Source organism: Lissotriton vulgaris, chromosome 9, assembly GCF_964263255.1.
Source record: "Lissotriton vulgaris chromosome 9, aLisVul1.2, whole genome shotgun sequence".
NCBI classification, from domain to species: domain Eukaryota; kingdom Metazoa; phylum Chordata; class Amphibia; order Caudata; family Salamandridae; genus Lissotriton; species Lissotriton vulgaris.
In genome coordinates this window covers 433936382-433960736 of record NC_141697.1, presented here as the reverse complement: position 1 = coordinate 433960736, position 24355 = coordinate 433936382, and the positions used below count along the sequence as shown (strand labels likewise).

The following is a 24355-nucleotide window of genomic DNA, read 5'->3' as shown; positions in this document are numbered from 1 at the left end:
GATAGATGTAGTTTATATACAAGCATTAAGCAGTGATGGCATTAGGGCCTGCAGACACTTTTTCAGTGTGGGGTCCTTCTCACCTTGGTTCAATTGTTTGGAGAATAACTTCTTTTGGTTCAACAACAACCTATACCATCATATAAAAGGCACAGCGAACATTTTGATGGGAACAACAGGTTGCTGGAATCGTTAATGACTTTAACGGGTATGTTATTCTCTAGATCAGTATGTTGACAATCTGTTCCTGATTTGGAAGGGTAGTAAGAAATTAGCGACTTAATGACTAAGCTCAATGAGATTATATTAATCTCAGATTTAAGGGGACTGTAAGCAGCACAAGTATAGACTTTTTGTACATCACAGCGACGGTGGAGGGTGACAAACTGACTTCCAAATTGTTAAGAAAGGACACTGCAGGGAATACTCTTCTCCATGCACTGGGTGGCCTCCCGGTCAATCTGATCAACAGCATTCTGTGAGGGGAATTCCTCCAGCCTCGCAGGTATTATGTACTGATGGTGCTTTCCAGACAGAATGTAAAACCATGATGGCCCACTTTAAAAAAAGGGGCTACAAAGACTAAATACTTAAATATACCCGTATTTAGAGTGCCAACAGAGAAATACTCCTAGTGGTAAACTTGGGACCAACGAGCAGGACTGATAAACAGGCTTGATTTATTACTATCTACAATCACAAGGCCTGGGAGGAAAATATTAAGCAAACACTGGGATGTCCTTTCCACTGAAACTACCCAGCATAATTTCACTGAGAATAGACCCAACATAACATTCAGAAATGAACCCTCCTTCAAGGATAGACTCAGTAGCAATGAAGTCACTGTCAACTATGCTAAGTTGGGCACGTGCCCCAAAGGTTTTTACACCATTGAAAAACCTGCCAATTTTTTTAATTATCATCCTAAATTGTGTGTGTATGTATTGATCTGCCCATGTAATAAGATGTATCTGGGCAGCACAATTCATCCTGTCAAAAAAGTGTTGGAACACATGCGGGCCAGCAGAAACTTGGATAAACAATATCGGTGGCCTGTAATTTTGCCATTTTTCACAAAAGCAATCAGGAGGGTTTGAGAGTCTTTGCCCTAGACAGGGTGTCAATGTCCACCAGGGGTGGGTATCGCACTCGTCAGTTGAGACACTTGGAATCTATATACATACTGGATTTGAACACTAAAATTGATGAGGAAGTATGTGTACATTTGGAGGATTAAAGCATCGGACCACATTTTGTGGTTACTAACGAGAACTTGTTACTCTGTATTTTGGTTTTCTTTTATGTACCAACTTTAGCAACATGTGAATTTAATCAATTGTTTTCTTTTTCTTTCTGTATTTTGTATGTTTCATAGGTTTGGTGTCTGCTGCGTGTAGGATACAAGGGGGCACCTTCCCTTTTCATGCAGTTGATTTGACTTCTCCTCTCCCTTATAGTGACCAATGAGATAAGATACTCTTCTGTTCATTTCTTCTTTGGTGACATGTTTGGGATATTGCAGTTCAATACGTACTTAAGGCATACATCTCAGGTCACTCTTACAGTCTGTTTTGTGTCTTTGGGTCTGGGCAGTGTATGCCGAACTAGGTTTAGTATCATGGCACTCTCACCGATTATCTTTGCACTGCCCGCACCTGCCTACCCTATTCTGAGTCTGGGTCTTGAATGCTGGTACTGGAACACTCGATAGGACCATGTCCTCTGTAACTAGAGGGTGGGGGGTCTGGGTAAATTTGCTTGAGCCCATATGGGATGAATGTACCTCAGTGGAATTAACATGGGCATGATGACCCGACTGGGTAATCTGAGCACACACCGTTGTCTACATGTTACAGTGGGCCAAACACCACATGGTCATTACCTCGCTGCCACATTGTGGTTTTGACAGAAGGAGGAGTTAGCCCAGAGGGGATAGATTGTTCTTCTCTAGAACTGGCCATGCAATACAAGATAGATGCCCATTGTAACTTTTTCTGATTTTACCGTCATACCCGCTTAGCGAGTGTTAATGTGTGCCATGCACGTTTTTCCATTAGCCCGCTGACAGCCTGGCAGGATGTAGCCCGTACTGAGATCTTGTCCCAGAATCCCAGTATGATTCTTATTTATATACAGTAGTTTTGCAACCCACCCCCTTTCTTGGTATCATATTCTCATATAGTGTAACAGGGGCTCGTATAAAGTTACTGGCATGATACGTGCTTGCATACAAGGCACATTATCTGTATCATCTATGATAAGATGATTGTTATATAGTCATTCTTGACTGTGCACTGATGACCCTGTATTGGTATCACGATCTGAGGTATCGCACTACAACTTTGAAATCTGACAACATGCGTAGTTCTGGCATGGCATATGTGAGTATACTGGGGAAAATGTATGAACTATCATTGTTAAGAGGACTGTTATAAGTATGTTCTTCTCCACAGTTCATTTTTCAAAATGGCCGACACATTTCTTCCTCCTGACCCCAGTCTTTTTCTATGTTCACTAATGTATCTATTTACTGGTGTTGGGAATGCAAATCTGTACCCGTGACCAAGGCATGCAAGATGCCTAAATGCGTTGGGTTTGTTTGTGGTGAGCTTTTGCACCAATAAACTATGGAATAGTACAAGCGGGCTGGATATTTTGCCTTATATTGGAGTGTGGGTCTTCGTTTTAATTGATCGAAGTTATAATATATATATATATATATATATATATATATATATATATATATATATAAATAAACAAACTCTTCAGACAGCACACTCCCGCCGTAAATGAAGACACGGACCACGTAGGATGCAGTAAGGGAGATTTTAATCAAAACCTCTCAGGTTACGCGTTTCGAGCAACTTGTGCTCTTGGTCATATATATATATTTTACCTACTGGCGGTCGCCAGTAGGTATATATAGTTAGGACCTAGTTTCCATAGGAAATCCGCAACAATCTATTGGGAATAACTTTGGCACTGGTTGATGAATCTTCACAAATTTCTCAAAGATGGCTTGCTCCGCTCCGCTCCTTCCTTGAAAGTTTTGGGGGGATTCGTCAAGTGGGGGCTGAGAAAAAAGGGGGGTCCCAAAACGTGTTTTCCCCATGTTATTTTCCATAGGACGATTAGACACGGCTACAGCCCGAACGGCTGAACGGAATTACACCAAATTTGGCAGAGAGGTAGAGTTCGGGTTGCAGATTCGCTTAACCCCTTGCGTGCGGGGCGTATTCTCCGCCTGTGCTGACTCCGCCTTGCGCGGGCGGAGTCATGACGGAACGGTTCCGTCATCAGCACAGCTCAACCGACGCTGATGACGGAACCGTTCCGTCATCAGCATGGAAGGGGTTAAATGGTGTAAATCCCTCCAGTAGTTCCTGGGAAAATCAAAAGGAAAATAATATATATATCTGGGCGGAGCCTAACCACACATCTCATCCTGAGATCTGATTGGCTGTCAGCACTTCATCCAAGAAGTGTTGGCAGCCATCTTGGGACCAATATACATGATAGCACCTCATTAAAAAGCAGTGCAGTTAATAGACGGTTTTAGGACGTTAGTTACATTATAAATCATTTGTTGATGGTACCATACTCATTTTAGGAATTGTGGTGTGTTCTAAGGTGATTTTACCATGTGAAAAAGCCTTCTGCTGGGATATCATGAATCATGTTTGAAAGAAAACTATTATTTAATGCTTTTCCCACAGTGGTTTGGAAGGGGATCTATAAGCTAAGCTGAAAGCATATTTTCTGTAAATTCACATTACCTTTCTCAGTCATGTGAGAATGAAGTCTGACATTCTCAGTAAAACATGTACATCCAACAAGGACAGAGACTGTCAGTTGATTCCTTTGTGTTCTACTACAGCCTCCTTGAGTGTTCTAAAGAACAACTAGAGCGCTAACAGTCCTACTTATTACAAAGGTATGGCACACCTGAAGCCATCTTGATTGGAATAAAGTGGTAACTCTTAAAACATTTAATTTAAAAAGGAACATGAGGGGGTATATTTTGCCATAGAAAGTATGATTAGTGCTGCAGAAAGAAAAATTGGGGCACATTTTGAGTGACTTCTGAAATCCTCTTCTATTTCGTAAAAAAATTCTGACATGCAGTCTCCCAAGATGGCTACCAGAGACAAAAGAGCCCAAATATCAACCAGATGTAGCCCAAGTATAGCCCAATGACAGAATGTCCCAGAGTGTTCTAAAGAACAACTAGAGCGCTAACAGTCTTACTTATGACAAAAGTATGGCACACCAGAAGCCATTTGATTGGAATGAAGTGGTAAGTCTGAAAACATTTAATTTAAAAAGGAACAAAATGAGGGGGTTCATTTTGCCATAGAAAGTATGATTAGTGCTTCAGAAAGAAAAATGAGGGCACATTTTGAGTGACTTCTCAAATCCTCCTCTATTTCATGAAACAAATTCTGACATGCAGACTGAAACATGCACTTTGAATACCAGCAGCAGACTTCCCTGGTGAGCAGTAGCTTTACTACAGTGATCTAATGAGCAACTAGTGTGCTAACATTCAGAATTTATGGCAAATGTGTGACACATCTGAATCCCTTCTTGATGGAACCAAAGTAAACAAGCATTGAAAATGCAATAGATCGCGCCCTCGTTTAAGTTAAAGCCATTCCGTTTGTAATGAGGTGGCTTTTTAGCTTTGCTTTTATTAGTGTTTTTCAAACTTTCATGTAAATAACATGCATATGTATGCATATATGTATATGTATGCATGCATTTATATTTGTATTTATATAGATATGCAGATTATATATGTTTATATATGTATGTATATATTACCTACTGGCGGTCGCCAGTAGGTATATATAGTTAGGACCTAGTTTCCATAGGAAATCCGCAACATTCTATTGGGAATAACTTTGGCACTGGTTGATGAATCTTCACAAATTTCTCAAAGAAGATGGCCTGCTCCGCTCCGCTCCTTCCCTGAAAGTTTTGGGAGGATTCGTCAAGTGGGGGCTGAGAAAAAAAGGGGGATCCCAAAACGTGTTTTCCCCATGTTATTTTCCATAGGACGATTAGACACGGCTACAGCCCGAACGGCTTAACGGAATTACACCAAATTTGGCAGAGAGGTAGCGTTCGGTTCACAGATCACGCTTTCGCTTAAACGGTGTAAATCCCTCCAGTAGTTCCTGAGAAAATCAAAAGGAATTTTTTTTATATATCTGGGCGGAGCCTAACCACACATCTCATCGTGAGATCTGATTGGCTGTCAGCACTTCATCCAAGAAGTGTTGGCAGCCATCTTGGGACCAATATACATGATAGCACCTCATTAAAAAGCAGTGGAGTTAATAGAAGGTTTTTGGACTTTAGTTACATTATAAATCATTTGTTGATGGTACCACACTCATTTTAGGAATTGTGGTGTGTTCTAAGGTGATTTTACCATATGAAAAAGCCTTCTGCTGGGATATCATGAATCATGTTTGAAAGAAAACTATTATCTCATGCTTTTCTCACAGTGGTTTTGAAGGGGATCTATAAGCTAAGCTGAAAGCATATTTTCTGTAATTTCTATGTCAGGAAGCGGAGACGAGGATTATGCTAGTCCTTTCTCCATTTTATTGGACAGCACGTTAAAAGTATAAAGAAAAAACAACAACCATGAACTACCCTAACCAACATGGCAGCGGTAGTCATGGCAACACATTAACCAATCAGAGTCCATATAACAGCATAAAGGTATCCCACGTCGGTAGTCCTTCCTCTTTCTCCATTGCTGCAGCGTCAAAATAAGTCCCGGTTTTCTCCTCACTTATTCTTGTGGCGTGGCAGTTTGATTTATTCATTATTGACAGCTTAGCTTTGGTTTAATATTCTATTGCGACTGTTGTCCTGCTTTGTAGGCTGTTTATCTATTGTGTGAAAGACGCAGTAGGCTTCTTGCCAGAGCGTCTCTGTTGCGCGCGTGCGCGGTCTGTGGCGTCGTCTTCTGAGACGCTGACCGGCTTTCTCCACAGCGCTTTCTCCGCGCTTGTGGTGAACACGCGCTGAGGCTCGGCGCTTCAAATTTTACAGTTATGCCTCGTTCCCCACACTGACGCTGCTGTATGGTGGCAGGATAATCTTGGTGACTGGATTTAACGTGTTTAAAAATTTGGTGTTTCTAACGTGTCAGTCACATTATTTGGCATCATTTTCCACACATTGTGTCTGGTGTTGCCTGTGCGTACCTGTGTTGGGGAACCCCCCCTTTTAATTAGTTTGGGGTGTGTTTTACTGTATGGGTGCCCATTCTTCTGCGGAAATACAGACTCGTCAGGACCATGATTAGTGGGCTGATAATTCTGAACAGCCTCAACAGCCCCTATTGCGTCCTCCTGCAGAGGTGGACAGACTCCTGTCTACGGCGATTGCCCAGGCACTGGCACCTCTGCAGGATAGCGTCAATAAGCTGTCTGCCCACGTGTTTAAAACTGGATCTGGCATTTTGGGGGACAGTGGGGATGGGCCCAGTGGTATACTTTCTGTGCCACCACGCACGGCCAAGAAGCGTGACACGGGGCACCTGGAAGGCTTCAGCAGGCTTGCTGAGGTTTTCCACAAGAGTGCGCGCATGCTAAGAAGCGCACCCTACCTGGGGGACGACTCGCCCGGAAATACTGGTGGTGATTCCACCCAGGACCTAGACCCGGAGGAAGGGTTACCCCTAGAGGGTGATAATGACGAGGACGGGTACGTTGATGATGATGATGAGGATGCTTCCTCTGAGCAGATGTCGGATGTTGGCAGGTCTTGGCGCCCTAAGTCCAACGTTTCAGATTTTGGTGATGGAGATCCAATACCTATGGATATGTTTGACCCTACCGCTATTTTCAGACCCCGGTCTTCCGAGTGGATTCCTGAAAAGTCTACGGCGGACTATGTCGCCGCTAATCTTCGACAACCGCTCTCTCTGGACGTGCGTTTGCGTCTACATTCGGAGTGTCCACGCCCTTCTCTTCCAAATGGAGTGGCGGCCACTCCTGAAATAGACCCAAAATTGTGCACGTTTTTTGCCAAATACATCAAGGACCCTAAGAAAGGGATAGACAGATCCTGGAAAGCTTGTCAGGACAAGTTATTGGACGTTGTAGGTCCCCTTACTAAGATCATTGAACTTGCCCAACGTTCCAAAGAGACCGGTATGCCACTTCCAATTGATGATGTAGCGGGTTGGGCACAGAGGGCTATGTGCCTCCTAAGCAACGCCAACTGTGCTCTCTCTGCGGAGCGTCGCCGATCACTTTTACTTAAAATAGATCCCAAACTTGGCGAGTTATCTTCATCAGAAGCAGGTTCAGTGGCACAAAGTGCCTTGTTTGGAGACCCTTTTGTAAAGGAACTAGGGAAGTTTGTGGCAACTTTTTCTGCCTTAGATAAGGCGCAGGCATCCATGAAAAAGATGTTTCCTAAAAAGGTTTTTGGCGGGGCCGGCAGAGGCAGGGGTCGCTCTTCCGGCCGCCAGTTTCAGCAAGGCTCCAATAAGGGTCAGCCCAGAAGGAACAATGGATGGAATGACGGACGGCAAGGTTCCTTCTATCCATCCCGTGGAGGCAGAGGCCAAGGCAGAGGACGTGGAGGCAATCAGTCCAACTCCAAGGGATTCAACGGTAAGCATTTCCCTCATTTCTCCAGTACAACTGGGGGGAAGGATTGCTTTGTTTCTTCAGGCCTGGTCGGCTCTAACCTCAGATTCCTGGGTTCTGGAAACTGTTCGGGGGTTTCACATAGAGTTTTACGGTTCCCCCGTTCAACTCTCTCGACCTCGTCCACTGGTTTTTTCGCAAGCAGAGCAGGAGCTCATAGATTTAGAGGTTCAAGATATGCTGATAAAAGGCGCCATCATTCCCTCTTTTCTTCATCCAAATGGTTTTCTCAGCAACATCTTTCTGGTCGAGAAAAAAGACAAAGGGTTCAGACCAGTTATCAACCTTCGTTCCTTCAACGAATGGTTGATTTACAGACATTTCAAGATGGAGGGCATTCATCTTTTGAGAGACCTTCTGCTACAGAACGATTGGTTGGTTCGTCTGGACCTGAAGGAGGCGTACCTTTCGGTTCCAATATACCCTCCGCATTGCCGATTCCTCCAGTTTCTCTGGAGGGATCAGGTCTATGAGTTTCGTACCCTCACCTTTGGTCTTTCCTCAGCACCATGGTGCTTTACCAAACTCCTGCGACCGGTTGTAGAACACCGCCGCACCATGGGAATTCGCCTAATTATTTACTTGGACGATATTCTTCTAATGAATCAGTCCAAGGTTCTCCTTCTGCACCATCTTCAAATTACCATTTCTCTTCTTCAGTCTCTGGGGTTCATCATCAATGCCCAGAAGTCGGACTTAGTTCTTCGACAGAAAGTGACTTTCCTTGGGTTTCTGATCAAAACGACGGACGCTACGCTGTATCTCCCTTCTCAAAAGATATCTAAAATCAAGAAGGAGATTCGCAAGGTCCTTCGTCGGGACCGGATTTCTCTCCGTCACTTGGCCAGGATAGTGGGTTTACTGTCTTCATCGATCCAGGCCATTTTTCCAGGCCCACTTCACTACAGGGCTCTCCAGAGATTAAAGGCTTTCCATCTTCGCAAAGGTCTCACGTATTCGGAACTCATTTCTTTGTCCACGGAGGCCAGGTCGGAACTCCTTTGGTGGTTGGACCACATGGAGGCTTGGAACAGGAGAGCGATTTTCGGCTCCTGTCCATATCTTGTGATCGAATCGGATGCCAGTCGCCAGGGCTGGGGAGCCCGGTGTGGCTCCCTCTCGGTGGGAGGCAGATGGACGGAGGAGGAGCTTCACCTCCACATCAACTGCTTGGAACTCCTTGTGGGTTCGTTCGCCATCCGTTCGTTCACCACGACCAAAGTCTCTTGTTGTGTCCTTCTTCGGATGGACAATACGACTGCGGTCAGATATATCAATTGACTGGGCGGCACCCATTCCAAAGTCCTAGCGGATCTTGCGAAGGATTTCTGGAACTATTGTCTTCTACGTCAGATTTCTGTCATGGCGGAGTATCTCCCCGGCGATCTGAACACTGTGGCGGACTGGCAATCCAGGAATTTTCGGGATGGCAGCAATTGGAAACTGGATCATTCTGTGTTTCAAAAGATTTCGGATCTTTGGGGCCTTCCGGTGATGGACTTGTTTGCGTCCAGGTGGAACGCCCAACTTCCCCGGTTCTACAGCTGGAAGCCGGACCCGGGCGCGGAAGCAGTAGATGCCTTCCTGCAGGATTGGTCCAAGTTCCCAACTTATGCGTTTCCCCCGTTCCTGTTCATTCAGAGGGTAGCAGCCCAGGTCCGCAGACAACGAGCCTCTCTAATCTTGATCACTCCGATCTGGAAGGCTCAATGTTGTTTCCCGTCCCTTCAAGGGTTATCATGGGACAGACCTCTTCGGTTGCCGTCTTTCGACCTCATTCTGACGGATCCATGGGGTCATCCACACCACCTGGTTCTCCAAGGCCATCTACGTCTCATGGCCTGGAGGATTTCAGGGGACGTTGGTCTAACGACACACTTTTGAGAGACGTTTAACTCCTCATTCACCGAGCCTGGGACCCTAGTACCACTAAACGATTCCGATCAGCCTGGAACAGATGGGTTCGTTGGTGTGTGGCAAAACACCTGGATCCCGTGGGCTCTTCTGTGACAGAGGTAATTAACTTCCTTGCTAAACTTTTCCACGACTTGCATACTGTACCATCAATTCTTTCAGATCAGCAATTTCTGCTGGTCATGCCCTTCTCTCCTGTCATGTCGGAGAGCATCCTTGGGTTTGCAAACTCCTCAAGGGTATTCGTCTTTTGCGCCCACCGAAACCTCGCTATTCCAGTTTATGGGATGTGAATGTGGTTTTGCGTTTCCTTCTTTCCTGACAGGATAATGAGTATCTCTCACATAAGGAGCTTTCAGCTAAATTGGCAATTCTTCTATGTCTCATATCTTGCAAAAGGGCTTCTGATGTTCGTGCCCTTGATATTTCTGCCAGAGTCTTTAACCCCTGAAGGGGTTACTTTTACTGTTTCCAGAAGAACTAAGTGCAATACAAGCTCAGTATCTTATCCAGCGTTTCCGGACTCGCCTAAGCTATGTGTTGTTCGTTGCCTCAAAACTTATGAAGATGTGACTCTGGAGGTCCGCCCTCCAGGCGAAAGACAATTGCTTATTGCAATTAAGAAGCCTTTCAAGGCGGTTTCCTCTCCCACCATAGCCAGATGGGTCAGGTGGAATATGTCTGAGGCTGGTATTAACATTACAAACTTCGGCACTCACTCCACTAGAGGCGCAATGGCATCCAAGGCTGTCCAAGTTGGGGGCAGGTTGGAAGACATTATGAATGCAGCGGATTGGTCTTCCGATTCAACTTTCAAAAAGTTTTATTTTAAGCCAATCCGTGAGGCTGCTTCTCTGGTAGCGAGTAAGCTTTAAACAAGCATAATCCTCGCCTCCGCTTCCTGACATAGAATGAGAAATTTCCTAGTTCTCACAAAGGAAAGTTTCAATTCTATTAAGGACGCGGAGGCGAAGATTATCCCACCCTGGCTTTGTCAAGCCTTCCCTCCCAGGATTGTGGATTCCAATGATTGGGTTTCTTCTTTTGAGAGAAGTAATTTTTCTTTTCCAATGTTTACTGTATGTATTGGACTGATCTATTTTACATGATATTTTCTTGCTTATAACGGCAGTTATCTTTGCTTATTCCCATTGCAATGTGTTGGAATGTATTCAACATTGTACTGGACAAGATATTATTATTGTTTCTCTTCCACAGGCTCCGATCAGAAACGGACTAGAGGGTGAAGGACTTCTTTCCAGCAGCAGCAACGAAAGAGGAAGGACTACCGACGTGGGATACCTTTATGCTGTTGTATGGACTCTGATTGGTTAATGTGTTGCCATGACTACCGCTGCCATGTTGGTTAAGGTATTTCATGGTTGTTGTTTTTTTATACTTTTAACGTGCTGTCCAATAAAATGGAGAAAGGACTAGCATAATCCTCGCCTCCGCGTCTTTAATAGAATTGAAACTTTCCTTTGTGAGAACTAGGAAATTTCTCATTCACATTATCTTTCTCAGTCATGTGAGAATGAAGTCTGACATTCTCAGTAAAACATGTACATCCAACAAGGACAGAGACTGTCAGTTGATTCCTTTGTGTTCTACTGCAGCCTCCTAGAGTGTTCTAAAGAACAACTAGAGCGCTAACAGTTTTACTTATGACAAAAGTATGGCACACCAGAAGCCATCTTGATTGGAATGAAGTGGTAAGTCTGAAAACATTTAATTTAAAAAGGAACAAAATGAGGGGGTTCATTTTGCCATAGAAAGTATGATTAGTGCTGCAGAAAGAAAAATTAGGGCACATTTTGAGTGACTTCTCAAATTCTCTTCTATTTCATGAAAAAAATTCTGACATGCAGACTGAAACATGCACTTTGAATACCAGCAGCAGACTTCCCTGGTGAGCAGTAGCTTTACTACAGTGATCTAATGAGCAACTAAAGTGCTAACATTCAGAATTTATGGCAAATGTGTGACACATCAGAATGCCTTCTTGATGGAACCAAAGTAAACAAGCATTGAAAATGCAATAGATTGCGCCCTCGTTTAAGTTAAAGCCATTCCGTTTGTAATGAGGTGGCTTTTTAGCTTTGCTTTTATTAGTGTTTTTCAAACTTTTATGTAAATAACATGCATATGTATGCATATATGTATATGTATGCATGCATTTATATTTGTATTTATATAGATATGCAGATTATATATGTTTATATATGTGTATATATATATATATAAATATATATATATATATATACACACATACATATATATAATTACATATGCATATATATGCATATATATGTGTATATGTGTGCGTGTAGAGAGGTAGAGAGGTAGAGGTAGAGAGGTAGAGACTAGTAGAGAGAGGAAGAGAGTATAGAGTGAGTAATAGAGAGTGAGTAGTAGAGAGTAGTAGAGAGCAGTAGAGAGAGTAGCAGAGAGTGAGTAGTAGAGTAAGTAGTAGAGAGTATTAGAGAGTGAGTAGTAGAGAGTATTAGAGAGTGAGTAATAGAGAGTGAGTAGTAGAGAGTAGTAGAGAGCAGTAGAGAGAGTAGCAGAGAGTGAGTAGTAGAGTGAGTAGTAGAGAGTATTAGAGAGTGAGTAATAGAGAGCAGTAGAGAGTGAGTAGTAGAGAGTAGTAAAGAGTGTAGTAGAGAGTAGTAGAGAGTGAGTAGTAGAGAGTGAGTAGTAGAGAGTGAGTAGCAGAGAGTGTGTAGCAGAGAGAATAGTAGAGAGTAGTAGGGAGTGAGTAGTAGAGTGAGTAGTAGAGAGAGAGTAGTAGAGGGTGAGTAGTAGAGAGTGAGTAGTAGAGAGTGAGTAGTAGAGAGTGAGTAGTAGAGCGTAGTAGAGAGTAGTAGAGAGTGAGAAGTAGAGAGTGAGAAGTAGAGAGAGAAGTAGAGAGTGAGAAGTAGAGAGTGAGTAGTAGAGTAGTAGAGAGTGAGTAGTAGAGAGAGAGTAGTAGAGAGTAGAAGAGTGAGTAGTAGAGAGTAGTAGATAGTGAGTAGTAGGGAGTGAGTAGTAGAGAGTAGTAGAGTAGTAGAGAATGAGTAGTAGAAAGTGAGTATTAGAGAGTAGTGGAGTAGTAGAGAGTGAGTAGTAGAGAGTAGTGGAGAATATTCCAATATTCCAAAGTTTGGCACAGCACCACTTGCACAACAAGTCCAATCAAATCATATCACTTAGAGTCCTTATTGAGGCGCTGAATCTTGGTGTATATTCAAATGCTTTTATTTTCTTTAAGTTTATGTACCACAGCCAGCCGACGCGTTTCGTTCTGTACAACAGAACTTCTTCAGGGCGTTCTTATTTCCTTCAAGTTATGTCGGTATCCTGTTGTCATATAACTAGATATTTCTTCCAAATGTTAGACGAGGCGTAAGTACATTCTTATTCAAAGTGACTAGGTATCAATTTTACCCACACAATTCGGGCAGACTTGAGTAATTTATAGCATCCTCGAAGTCAGCCTTTCAAAAATTCCAAAGTATAGGACATGATAATCCAAATCCAAATGTTTCTCAAGAAAAGTCATTTTCAATCGTTCAGAATATCGGCGTTTGGGCAGATATGACCCACGGACACGGTTTATGACTTTTCTTGAGAAACATTTGGATTTGGATTATCATGTCCTATACTTTGGAATTTTTTAAAGACTGACTTTGAGGATGCTAAAATTACTCAAGTCCATGGATGCTGCTGGGAATGCCCCCAGCAACACCCATTGCACACCCCTTTAATACAGGACACTGCGTTAAAGGGACTGATATTTATCAGGCAGGATTACGCCACAAAAAGTGGCTTCGTCCTGCCTGATAAATATCACTCAGTCTTCTGCGCCACCGGAACGTCACAAAAAGTGCATCATTCATGACATGGTCAGTGACATCACTGATGACATCTCAAATGACATCACTGATGACATCACTGATGACATCATCCATGTGACAATCAAATACACCTCACCACACACTAGTATAATCTTTCATCACTCACTGTAAAATAGAAAGTGCCATATTTGAAACCAGTGATCCACCAATAGAAATTTCTAAACACCCACTCAGTTATTCATAGAACTATACACACATCTACTTACTTCCCTATAGATTCAGTGTTATATGCAGTGAATAATCAACAGAACACTATCAAATATACTTATACGCCTATTTCAACATTGCACACAAGCACACATTGTATTCACTTATAAAGACATCCTTCTGACTTATGCAAACAATAGATTATACTTACATTTACTCACCTACACACTTATACAAACACCACTTCATCTATTTATATAGATAGTAACTCACACTTAGTGTGTTATAAAATCACTATTACAAGTATACAGTTATCCATATAGTGACTCGTACAATCATTAAGTCTAAGGCACACTTAATTAGATATAACTGTCACATACACTGCCTTTTTTTTTCAAGTTTAATGGAGATGTACCATTGAGAGAAATATTTCATCACACCCATAAACATATACACTCACTGAAACAACTGTTATAACATGTAGTCTTAACCTCATATACCTACTGAAGGAACTATTCACACATTTTTTGGCAATCACACACCCCCCACCAAACCACATAGACAGTCATTTACCCATACAAATACTCAGTTAAGAAACCAATAACAAATATAGTCTTTAACATAGCAATTAAGACAAAGCAATAAAAACTTTCACACAGTTTAGTAACTACACATTATATATAGTGAGAGTCTACAAATTAGTCAAGGAAACAATCAATGACACTGTTACTAAATCCACCATCCACACATTTATATATCCACTCATTCTTCAATGCAAAGTAGTGCATTTATAATACATATTTGAATATCAAAACAAACCACATTCACTGGATGATGTCATCAGTGATGTCACTGACCATGTCATGAATGATGTAATATGCGACATCATCAGCAGTGGATTGCGGGCGCGCGAGTTATAGGGAGTACAACTAATTATAACGGGGGAAGTTTAATGGTTTTGCATGAGTAAAATGTCCAGCTAACTATAATATATATATATATATTTATATATACGTGCGCGGACGTGCGTGGACCTTCGCGTGCGTGAGCTGCATGCTGATTTGCTGCCAATGTCTGTCAACACTCCAAAACAGAAATTGTTGGCAGCCATCTTGTGCCTCGGTAGACGAAGGCACAAGAAAGCAGAAAAACAAACGTGTAGAACTCAAAAAGGGGGCAGGGTAGAAGCACCCTGACCCCCTAGGCCTGCTCAGAGGGTCCGACTAGGACCCACAAGGTAAATAAAAATGTAAAAAACGAAAAATCGCGGGGTGCACGTACCGTGCGCGCACAGGTCTGCGTACGTATGCGTACGGTACGTGGATGGTGCGCGTACCTTTCCGAGAAATCTGCATGCTTATTGGCTGTCAACACTCCAAACCAGGAAGTGTTGGCAGCCATCTTGTGCTCATTAGACAGAGGCACAAGAAAGCAGAAAAACAAACGTGTAGAACACAAAAAGGGGGCAGGATAGAAACACCCTGACTCCCTAGGCCTGTTAAGGTGGTCCCACAAGGACCCCAAGGCCAAAATTCTTTTTTTTTTTTAAACCTGGTATGTTTTTTTAAAAATTACCCCCCAGGGGGACCAAATCACGGGGGCATAGTGATAAAGAAGTGTGGGCTGTGCCCAATCCCCCCCCCCCACACTGCCCCGGGGACCGCCGCCCTCCGGAGCAAAGCAACACAGCCCCCTGGTGCATACTGGAGGCTCCTGGTGGGCTAGTTGGCCCCCAGGGACCCCCAGTATGCAAGGGGAATTAGTTCTCCCTCTTCAAACATGCCCGGGGGCTGCATTGCAGAGAGTTGTAAAAAAGGGTGTGGCCTCATTACACCTCTTTGCAATGCAGCCCCCTGGCGCATACTGGAGGCTCCTGGTGGGCTAGTTGTCCCCCAGGGACCCCCAGTATGCAAGGGAATTAGTTCCCCCTCTGCAAACGCGCCAGGGGGCTGCGTTGCAGAGAGGTGTAACAAGGGGCATAGCCTCATTACACCTCTGTGCAATGCAGACCCCTGGTGCATACTGGAGGTTTCAGGTGGGCTAGTTGGCCCCCAGGGGCCCTCAGTAGGCAAGGGGAATTAGTTACCCCTATTCAAACATGCAAGGGGGCTGCGTTGCAGAGAGGTGAAAAAAAGGGTGTGGCCTCATTACACCTCTCTGCAATGCAGCCCACTGGCGCATACTGAAGGTTCAAGGTGGGCTAGTTGGCCCCCAGGGACCCCCATTATGCAAGGGGATTTAGTTCCCCCTCTGCAAACACGCCCGGGGGCTGCGTTGCAGAGAGGTGTAAAAAGGGGCGTGGCTTCATTACACCTCTCTGCAATGCAGTCCCCTGGCGCATACTGGAGATTCCTGGTGGGCTTTCAGGTCTTCTATAGTTAGGAATTAGCATTAAAAAAACCTTTGAAATTCACTGAAAAAAAACCATAGGTTTCAGACCTTATATAGTTAGGAATTAGCATTTAAAAAACCTTGCAAATTCACTGAAAAAAACATAGGTTTCAGGCCTTATACAGTTAGGAATTAGCATTTAAAAAACCTTTGAAATTCACTGAAAAAACCATAGGTTTCAGGCCTTATATAGTTAGGAATTAGCATTTAAAAAAACCTTTAAAATTTACTCACAAAACTATAAGTTTTAGGGGTGTTCTTGTTAGCTGGACATTTCACTCATACAAAACCCTTAAAATTGCTCCTATATAGTTAGTTGTACTAACTATATTTCGCGCACCCGCGATCCACTGCTGATGATGTCACATATTACATCATTCATTACATGGTCAGTGACATGAAAAATCCTAATGTACCAGGATAAACTGACCCAGTGGAACAAAACAAAACCCAACATATGTTAGAGAGGATCTGGGGCCACAGACACCTTGACACAACTGTTATGACAATATCCCAAATTACATTCAATTCTGAGAAGAGATATTTTAAGAACAAGACCGATTTTATAGGATAAGAGTGGCCAGGGACCAAGCAGTGATTTCTAGGTTTTATGTTTTTGGGTGGACGGTCGCACAGATCCCTGGCAGGTAAACAACTTACAATAGTCCTCATTACAACTATGCAAGTCATTTAGATTCCCCGGGGAAAACATAGGTCCTTACATTTGGAGAGTGGCTGTATAACATGTGGGACACTTTGGACAATTAAATCTATCACTCTCATCAGAGAATAAACATAAGCCATACGAAGGCGACCGGGCCCCTTTTATTTCAACACTCTCTCGCAAACTTCAGGCACTAACTTACTCTCATTACCTCTTCATACGGAGACTCACCCCTGAAAATCCTGTGTACAACTAGGGCATGGTGGCCCAAGCAGTTCCATGTGATCAAAATGCCCCGTGCTACACGACACACTTTGCTAACTCTCGACATGACACAAGGAGCTTACTAGATGCCTTGCCGGCCAGGTGGGTTCTATGAAACAGTATGTAAAAGCAAGGAACTCAATAAAAAAAGGGAAAACAAAAAAAGGTTGATCCATCTTACCCTAAAACCAATTCTACAACCAAGCCTAGATATGTTTTATTTGAGGCATTTTCAGTTTTCATCTAGCTGCATAGAATTAATCGAGGGTACTCAATTACAACAGTTCTTTGACAGTGACAACATCCTGATCAATTTGCAACCTGGGTTACACCCATATTAAGGAAATAGCGTTGCCTCAGTAAGATCAATGAAGATCCTTGAGAACTGAATGATGGCAGGCATTTTGGGCTAAAATTGTCACTCAGGACAATTATATGACCCAGAAATAGCGTGCGATGGTAGAGGCAGTGTAGGACTAATATACGAGAAAATGGCACAACCGGCTGGCTGCGGAGCCTAAGCTGAGCTGCTGAGCCGGGTGAGCATGCTAGACTCCATTTGGTGCCACTACGGTAATCTGCTGACTGTATCGCCAAGTAATAGGGGCGGTGCAGACGGCAAGGTGAAAACAGCCCTTACACCTGGCAGCGCACTCACAGTGGTATTACGGACACATGAGCCTAACCCACTCTGTTGAGGACCGAGATGGCGGCCTGCAAAGACCTGCCATTATCCTACATCAGAAGTGCAGGGGGCCTGGTTGTGTGAGCTGTGTGCCTGTGCAACCCCAACTGCTTGACCCTGCAGAGGTCTTCTGGGAACCAGTTCGGAAGAGGCGCCTGGGCTGCGGGCAGTGCATGAGTTGCAGATACCTATTGCAAGGATAGACAACACTGTGCCGCTGAGGCTGGGCTGTTGCCAAGGAGCGTAGCCTATACTATGACTGCATGCCTGCCCAGGGCAGTGAGTGAGATGTGATTACCATTGCAAGGATAGACAGGGCAGTGCCACTGGGGCTGGGCTGCTGCCAAGGAGCATAGCCCATACTAAGACTGCATGCCTGCCTAGGGTCACTATAATGTAGCACCTGCACGACCTGATTGGAGGCCCATGATAGCCTGACCTTGGACACATGTTGCTTTCCGCCTGAGGAGGGAGCGGAGGGCGCCACACGGCCTACAATAGCGAAAAGAGGGCAGTGTTCTACCCAGTCCACGGAGACGGCTGTGGTCAGTGCCTGGGATGGGAGGCCGCGTTGGCCGCTAGTGCCTTGGGGAATGCAAGTGGAGGATCTGAGGACCAGCATGTGATCTGCGAGAGCTGGAGGAACTGAGAGCCACACACAGGCCGTACATTAGGAACGGGAGACATAGCACGTCAACATTGCAGTTTCCCACATCGCGTGGAAAAAGACTTCATTGTCCTGGATAACGACTGAAAGGAGACAGTGATATCTTCACTCGGTCCCTTCTAATTTGAATACTGCGCCCCCATGCAATCAGGTACTCCGGATTTGTTTTATGAGGATTGGTGCCAATCGTATTAGATTGATGCACCGGGCCTTGGTCCTTGACCCCCTTACACCAACTTATACCAGAGTTACTTATTGAAACCTTTAACATTGTACTTGACCCAGTCTCTTTAGGCAGGAGCATCTGCCCCACCCTTGTCTGGCCTTAACCAGGCCTACTCTCAGGCATATATCTTGCTGTCCTGATGATGATCCTGCTATTCTAGCCGGAAACGTAGTTGACAATCACATCTTGACTCAGATTTGTTTATTATGATTTGTGTGGAGCATAAGATGTTTCCTACAACTGTTTTAAAAATAGATATGTGAAGTCACTATGAAAGTAAATGCCTGGGATATGGAAATCTGGTGATTTCCAACTTCGTTTTTACCCACTGCACTTTATTTATATTTGGTTTTTCCTTACAAATTTCTGTTTGATAAAAATAATTGTCCATTTGGAAAAACCTACACAGTTCGCAGTGTATTTCTGTGTTATACTACTCCTTATACATTTGTTTGTGAAAGGGACCATTGTCTCTAATAACATTTTGTAAGCCCTCGGTCCCTCTCGACTTTTAGGGTTCCCTCCTTTCCTTGTAAACTGTATAGCGACAACTAGCACTGCAACACACTGGAATCGACACAAAGTGGGCATGATGTGCGGCAGAACATCATGGGCTAGGCTGATGAGAAAGTGGCACGCTGTGAGTGGCTGCTGTGGTCCCTGAGTGTACCCTATTCCCGAGTGCACTCTATTGAAGCAGATTCAGCTACAGATGGTGCCCACCCCCCTGAATGGCACTGCAGTGGTCAAACATGAGGTGTGCATACACAGGGAGAATCTGAGAGTGGTCTTCCAGACAATAAGTGATACCGTTAGATGGCGGTGCTCTCTAAACTACGGAGATCCGGCCAAATAAAAACCGTCAGTGGGGCTTTGTATACAATTCACATGATAATCTTTGTATGACCACACGTAGGGTGCACAGCACTGGGAACAATGGGCAAGGCAGATAAGCAACTGTCCCGACTCACCTATGAGATTAGGCGCACACCCAGACCTCAACAACGCACACTGTCAACTCAGAACGAGAGCCACCACCTCAAGACGCTACATCTCTAGAGACTACACTTCTCGCTATGCAACAAAGTCTAAAGTGAATAGATGGAAAGATCGATACGCTGAACCTGAGAATGGATCATATGACTGCAAAGCTTTACAAGCAAGCGACATAAATCAAAGCGACAGAATTGCATATCTCGACCACAGATGATGACATCCAGACTGTTACTTGAATATCAAAAAGGTGCTGGAGGTGATCCAAGCTAAAAACGAAGATTTAGAGGCATGCTCACAACGTAATATTCAGCAAATAATTGGGTCCCTGAACCTACGAACACTGGCCGACTTGAGTACTACGTGGAGACATGCTGAAAGCGATCTTTGGGTCAGAGCAGTTGTCGGCAGTGCTGATCAGTGAAAGGGCACTTAGATTACTGGTGGCTGACCCACCCCCTGGTACTCCCTGTCACCAATTCTCGCCAAATTGCTCAATTAGAGACCATGAAGGAAACTGCTACTTAACAGTGTATCTGTTCTTGGCATGTAGGGCTGCAGAACCACACACTGCTGCATTAGATCACCATCTGGTGGTGGGCCCGGATGATTAAACGTTGTTGTTGTCTTGGAAGAGTCTTTGTCTGCTTTATGACTCCTCCCTTAGACCGTAGTGCGCATGGTCATCAACTCCATCGTCAGATTGTTTTCACCATTGGGCAAATGATGGAGTTGTATAAGTACAGATAAAAATGACCATGTGTTGTGTATCTAAATAAGATAATACTGAACAGATATAGGTAGCCGGGGAGGCGAGTGGCCGTGTGTGGTTCTGCAGCCCTACATGCCAAGAACAGATGCATACTGGTAAGTAGCATTTTACGTTCGAGGCATATGGGCTGCAGACCACACACTGTAGCATAGATTGCACAGACGTTTCTCCCTTAGCGGCGGTCACCCACTTCTGTTGCAGTAGTTTGAAATAATGTTTTTTAGTACAGCCTGGCCCACACTTGCTTGTTGTTTTGCCTGCACATCTACACAATAGTGTTTTGTAAATGTGTGTGTAGTAGACCATGTAGCCGCTTTACAGATATCATCTAATGGTATGTTTCCTAAGAATGCCATAGATGCTCCTAACTTACGGGTAGAATGATAGAGTGCGTTTTGCTTTTTGGTAGCAAATTTGAATACACTTAACAATCCATCTAACAATGCCTGATTTAGAAATAGGATTGCCTTTATGTGGAGGTGAAAAGGACACAAACAGTTGTTTAATTTTACTAAAAGGTTTTGTCCTATCAATGTAGTATAGAAGTGCTCTTTTTACATCTAGTCTGTGTAAAGCTCTTTCTGCAACCGTTTGCGGTTGTGGAAAAAATACTGGCAACTCAATTGATTGGTTGAGATGGAACGGTGAGATGACCTTTGGCAGAAACTTTGGATTTGTTTTGAGAACCACTTTATTATGATGAAGTTGTATAAATGGTTCTTGAATTGTTAATGCCTGGATCTCACTCGCTCTTAGTGAGGTAACTGCTACTAAAAAAGCAACTTTCTATGTAAGAAACTGTAACTCACACTTATGCAATGGTTCAAAAGGTGGACCCATAAGTCTTGTGAGAACAATATTTAAATTCCATACTGGAGAGGGTGGTATTCTGGGAGGAATTATTCGTTTAAGCCCTTCCATAAACGCTTTGATTGCAGGTACTCTAAACAATGACAAATGTTGTCTGTTTTGGAGATCTGCTGCTATAGCAGCAAGATGTAATCTGATTGAGGAATACGCTAAGTTAGATCTTTGTAGATGTAAGAGGTAACATATGATGTTTTGTATAGAAACATCCAAGGGGTTGACGTTGTTATTTGTACTATAGACAATGAACCTTTTCCATTTTGCTGCATAACATGCTCTAGTGGTAGGACGTCTTGCCTCTTTAATGATATTAATGCAATCAGGAGGTAAATTTGATTATCCAAACTCTAAGACTTCAGGAGCCAGATCGCTAGATTGAGCTGCATTGGATCTGGATGCATAATCTCTCCATGGTTCTGTGTTAGTAGATGTGGGGAGAGTTTTAGTTTGTGATGTGGTACTACGGAGAGCTGCAGTAGCGTGGTGTACCACAGTTGTCTCGCCCATGTTGGTGCTATGAGAATTAATGTGAGAGAATGTTGTCGTAGCTTGCGTACCACTAATGGAATTAGTGGGAGAGGCGGAGAAGCGTACACAAATTTGTTCAACCAGTTCATCCATACCGCATTGCCCTTGGATAATAAGTGTGGGTATCTGGCAGCGAAGCTTGGGCATTTGTAGTTGCGGTGTGTGGCAAACAGATCTATCTCTGGTTATCCCCACCTTTGAAAAAATGGCTGAACTGGAGGATGAAGTTCCCATTTGTTAATCTGTTGTCTCTGTCGACTTAACAGATCTGCCAATTGATTGTGCACTCCTGGCAGATGCTCTGCTAACAGAAAAATGTTTTGAGGGATGGCCCATCTCCAAATGCTCTGGGCCATCCGGGAGAGCTGTAGCGAGTGCGTCCCTCCTTGCTTTTGAATGTAATACATTGCTGTCATGCTGTCCGTCCGGACTAGTACAGCTTTGTTTGATATTTAATGTTGGAACGATTTTAGAGCTTGAAAAATTGCTAGTAATTCCAGATAGTTTATGTGGAGTACTTTTTGTTTCATTGTCCATGTACCCTGTACTGTGTGATTTTGTAAATGCGCTCCCCATCCAGTGAGAGATGCGTCTGTGGTTAATATCATTTGTGGAACAGGTTCTATAAACAGCTGGCCCTTGGAAAGGTTTTTGGTGTTCCACCATTGCAGAGAGCGATGTGTCTGGTCGTCTACCACCACCAGATCTGTTATCTCTTGTTGAGCCTGATTCCACTGACTTGCCAAGCATTCTTGTATGGGGCGCATTTGTAGTCTTGCATATGATACTATGAAAATGCAAGATGCCATCATTCCTAATAGCTGCATGAATACTCGAGCTTGTAGTGAGTGCTGTGGCTGGAATCTTTTGATGAGAGTCTGTATAGCTTGTATTCTTATTAAGTTGGGTTACGCTATTGCCTTGGAAGTATCCATTGTGGCTCCTAGATACTGCTGAGATAGGGACGGTTGTAGATGTGACTTCATTTGATTTATTGTAAACCCTAACTTGTGCAGCAGGCAGATTGTCTGACTCATGTGCTGTACACATTGGTTGGAGGACTTGGATTTTATTAGCCAGTCGTCGAGATATGGGAAGACATGAATGTTGTCCCTTCTTAAGTGTGCTGCTACTACTGCTAGACACTTTGTGACCACTCGAGGTGCTGTTTTTACTCCGAAGGGTAGCACCTTGAATTGGTAGTGCTGACATTCTAGTACAAACCTTAGGTACTTTCTGTGAGAATGATGAATGGGAATGTGGAAGTAGGCGTCCTTGAGGTCTAATGTGCCAAGGAAGTCACCTTTCTCTAGTAACGGTAGAACCTGTTGTAATGTGACCATATGAAAATGGTCTGAATGTATGTATAGGTTTAGGGGTCTTAGATCTAGAATCGGTCTGAGAGATCTGTCCTTTTTGGGTATGAGAAAATAAAGGGAGTAAACCCCTGTGTTCTGAAGACTTTTTGGTACTGGTTCTATTGCGTTCTTTTGCAGTAGGGATTCCACCTCTTGTCTTAGTAGTGAGAGGTGTTCCTGTGACATAGGACGTTGTCTGGGTGGTATTGTTGGAGGAGTGGAAGTAAGCTCCAGGCAATAAGCTGACTGAATTATTTGTCTTACCCACCTGTCTGTGGTGATGGAGTTCCAGACAGGTAGGAACTGTTGTAATCTTCCCCCGACCAGAGTGGAATGGTCCGGGGGGATGGCAGGGAAGTCACTGTTTGGGAGTAGAGGCGTTGCGATTGTTATTGCCTCTGCCTTTATTATGGTTCCCTCTATACCCTCCTCTATCATATCCCTTACTGGGTGAGTTTTGGTTGGGGGCTTTGTAAGTGGAGGAGGTGTTGTCAGTTTGGAAACCCTTAGAGGCACCCCTATATGAGGAGCGACGAAAGGAAGATCTATGGGCTTGTGTTTGTGAAGCTCCCATTGATTTTGCCGTATCGGTCTCTTTTTAAATTTTTTCCAATGCACGGTCTACATTTGGACTGAAAAGATGTTGTTGGTCAAATGGCTGGTTAAATATACTGGCTTGTGGGGGGGCGGAGCTTGCCGGCGTCCATGAAAGACGTGTGAGCGTTGAGCTCCTCGCCTGAGCCCCATTAAAATCCGTCAAACTTATCCTTTAGGCGCCCAACTAGCTCTAAAAGTTGGTGTGAACTTCCAGACTACGCTCTAGTCCAGTTGGAGTACTTTGTCCCGCTGAAAAACGGTGCGGTGGAGTGTTGCTGGTGTGGAGACCTCGCTGGGGCGGACCAGGCCGGCATCCATGGACTTTCCTGCGGAGCTGCCCGGGCTACGTCACGCTACGTGCGGCATGGCGCACTGAGGAGGGACCGGTACGACAGACCTGCGGCCGGGCACGGGTGCCTGTGCAGTGCGGATACGAACTGCCCTCCGGTGGAAGTGGGGCAGGTTGGCGATCGTCTAGGCTGAGAACGAGGTGCCTCGTGTGGTGGCGCTAGCCGCCCGGGACGGTGATCGGCTGATTGCCCTCCCTGGGGGAGATATCCTATTGCCCCGCTGCCTACAGACGGGCGCCGTGTCGAGAGTGTGGTGTGGCCCAGGATGGCGGTGGCCCTTGGACGGCGTGTTGGAAAGGGAGCGCTTTCACGGTCTGGCGGTTGGGCCTACTCCTACGGTCCTGTGCACGGCCGCCA

The 24355-nt window shown here is 44.3% G+C and overlaps 1 protein-coding gene and 1 pseudogene across 6 annotated transcripts in view; one reads left to right on the top strand and one right to left on the bottom strand.

The window, feature by feature from the left end:
* Nucleotides 1-24355, bottom strand: part of KLC1 (kinesin light chain 1) — a 405752-nt gene that overhangs the window by 107977 nt on the left and 273420 nt on the right. The gene's annotated exons all lie outside the window — the stretch shown is intronic.
* LOC147690238 (uncharacterized) lies at nucleotides 6275-8152 on the top strand (annotated as a pseudogene).